Here is a 3,467-nt window from a genome sequence, read left to right on the forward strand (position 1 = left end):
TAAATTATTATTATTATTATTTTAGTGAAATATAAAGAATATATTTAATTAAAACATATTTTAATGAGAATTTTATAAACCGTGTTGTTTTTGGCATGTAGTTTTTATGATTTGTTATTTAACATTATAATAAAAATTCAATTTATTTGTAATTTTATATAAAATATATTGTAAAATAAAAAATTAGGAAGAAAGATTAAACTCCATCCGTCAAAGGACTAACAGTTGAAAGATAATATTTTGAATGGCCCGACAATAATGGTTCATACCAAGACTAACAGTTGACTCGTGTAATTTCTAAATCTACTGAGGTCGAGTAGTGGTTTTAAATTTCTCATCAAATGGATATTTCAGGCCCTATCCCTCCTCAACTGGGCCAGCTTGTGACCTTAAAATTCTTGGATCTATATGATAACGGTATTTCTGGTGAAATACTCGTGGAACTCGTGGAGCTAAAAGAGTTGAGGATGTTGGACCTGTCCTATAATAGACTACAGGGCAGGATTCCATCTTTCATTGGGGACTTGCCAAATTTGGAGGTTTTGTGGCTTTCGGGAAACAATTTCATAGGTCTCGTGCCTCAGTAACTGGGCCTAAGTGGAAAGCTACTAGAAGTGTGTCTTGATTCCAACAGGCTCAGTAGTTCCATCCCTCCGAATCTCTGCAAGGGCAGGAGGCTACAGATATTAGATATAACAAATAATTCATTTGTTAGATCGATTCCTGACTCTCTCACAAATGCGATTTGCTGGTTGAAGTATCCATGGGGAAAAATTATTTGAATGTTTCGATTCCTGAAGGCTTGCTATACTTACCCATGCTAACTGTGATCGAATTGAACAACAATAATCTCAGTGGGAGCATACGAGACGTAAGTAATAATGCATCATCTAAGCTACAGATAATGATAATTTCCAACAATAGCTTGAGTGGCTCTATTCCTTCATCCATTTGGAAATTATCTGCTTTGCGACAACTCCTGATCGATGGAAATCAATTAACAGGCATTGTGCCTGCAAAGATTGGCCAACTGAGTAAAATTGAAGAGATCAATTTCAGCTAGAACAAGTTTTCGAGGATGATCCCCAGGAAGATAAGCAATTGTAGTGCTCTAACACACATTAATCTCAGCACAAATAGGTTGTATGGTAATGTTCCCTCAGATATAGTCTGTCTGGGTAAAATTGAACATATTGATTTCAGCAAGAATCTCCTTTCTGGTATGATTCCTAGGGAGATCAACAACTTTAGTGCTTTGACATACATTGATCTCAGCACAAACAGGTTGTCTGGTAATGTTCCCTCAGATATTGGCTATCTGGGCAACATTAAAATTATTTATTTCAGCCAGAACCAATTCAATGGTCCCATCCCAGTGGAAATCCCTAGGATGAGCAATCTCTACTCTCTAAACCTATCGAGAAACTGGTTGTCTGGTGAATTTCCATTTGATATTGGTAGTTGGAGCAACATTGAAATTATCTATTTCAGCAACAACAGGCTTTATGGTATCATTCCTAGGGAAATTGGTTACTTTATTTGTCTGACAAAAATTGATTTTAGTGGGAAAAAATTCAGCGGTCCCATCCTAGTGGAAATCACCACGATGAGCGATCTTTACTCTCTAAACCTATCGAGAAACTGGTTGGCTGGTCCCATCCCAATGGAAATCACCAACATTTTCGGTCTCCACTCTCTAAAACTATCGAGAAATCACTTCAACAGGAGCATTCCCACAGATTTTAAGGAAATGTCGTACTTGATCTCCACAGATTTCTCTTACAATAAATTTTCCTCCCTTGTGCCAGAGGGCGGTCTATTTTCTCATTTAAATGCAATCTCTTTCATAGGGAACCCTTTCTTATGGGGAGAACAGTTGGGTAATTGCAATTCTAGTGTTAATGGGTTGCCCGTTTGAGCACACATGAAGCTTGCACTTTCCTTGCCTCCCTTTAACGTTTGGCATTCAATTCCTTGTTCACTGGTGATGATTATTCGAGAAGTCATAACTAAGAAGAGAGCCATCAAGAAAGATAGCGAGGGCAGGCCATGGAAGATGACGGCCTTCTAAACACTCAACTTTGGAATCGATGACATGGTGGAATGCATTAAAGAAGAGAATGTCATCGACCAAGGAGGAGAGGGTGTTGTGTATAAAGGAATCATGCCCAATGGGGAAGTAGTTGCAGTGAAAAAACTTACGTGGATAGGCTCTTCAAATGCTCATGGCTTCTCAACAGAGATCAAAACTCTGGGCAGAATTTGCCATCGACATGTTGTTAGATTGCTGCCGTTTTGCTTCAACCATGACACCAATCTTCTGGTGTATGAGTACATGCCGAACGGAAGCCTGCCAAAGTTGCTTCATGGAAACAATGCCACGCCTCTGGATTGGAACACCAGATACAAAATTGCAGTGGAAACTGCACAGGGGTTGAGCTATCTTCATCACGATTGTCGTCTGGCCATCCTTCATCACGACGTGAAGTCCGTCAATATTCTTTTGGACTCGAACTTTGAAGCTCGTGTTGCAGATTTCAACCTAGCCAAACTCTTGCATCAATCTAGTACGTCAGAATATATGTCTTCAATTGCAGGGACCTTTGGCTACATAGCTCCAAGTAAGTGGTTGTCTCATCTTTAAATTTTGAAGTCGTCGATTTCTAATTTTAGTAGAGGGTCGCTGGAAAGTTCAACTGAGCTGCTAGCTTTCCAAAATTCTATGGTTTGTTATTGAAGTCCATGATCTGTTATTGCCAATTATAAACATAGTACGCTGAGGTAGAGCAGTGCTTCATTATAAATAAAAGCAATTATATAGAAGTCAAAAGTGCTTCATAGTATGCATATTGCTTATTTTACAGTGGTTTTGCCATTGCCATTTTTCGTAGCATACCATTTAAGATTGGATGTTGAATTTACAGAGTATGCATACACCGTGAAAGTGGACGAGAAGGGTGATGTATACAACTTTGGAGTGGTTCTGCTTGAGCTCATCACGGGCAAAAAGGCGATGGGTGAAAGCGAATTTGAAGAGGATATGAACATCACAGGGTGGGTGAAGAAGATGACCAATTGGAACAGAGAAGAAGTTATGAAGATTATTAATCCCAGACTTATCAATGTCCCAGTGGAGGAAGCCCTGCATACATTCTTAGCGGATCTTCTCTGTATACAAGAGCAGAGTGTCTGAAGACCTACTACGCACCAGGTAGTAGTAATTCTCACATACTTCAGTCCCAGGCAATAATTTTCATGATTCACATTTGACCGCAGGATATGATTGGAATAAGGCATTCTCATCCTTATGATTGGAATAAGGCAGTTCGGGGTTGATTGGATGTGTATCTTGATGAAGGGTAGCTATCTTGACTAAAGATCCATATCCATCTTCTCTTTTAGCATCTATGTACAGGAGATTCCAACCTAGAAGTCCCTTCCTTTATTTTGAAGGAATTAAGTTGAAA

General features: G+C 39.0%; 1 pseudogene; it reads left to right on the plus strand.

Moving 5' to 3' along the window:
- The first annotated feature begins 2,095 nt into the window (after positions 1–2,095).
- On the plus strand, positions 2,096–3,250 carry LOC149172346 (leucine-rich repeat receptor-like serine/threonine-protein kinase BAM1 pseudogene; annotated as a pseudogene).
- The last annotated feature ends 217 nt before the right edge of the window (positions 3,251–3,467 follow it).

This window comes from Pinus tabuliformis, chromosome 4_2, assembly GCF_031772625.1.
Source record: "Pinus tabuliformis cultivar Carrire ecotype Pingquan chromosome 4_2, CPIR1, whole genome shotgun sequence".
Classification (NCBI taxonomy): domain Eukaryota; kingdom Viridiplantae; phylum Streptophyta; class Pinopsida; order Pinales; family Pinaceae; genus Pinus; species Pinus tabuliformis.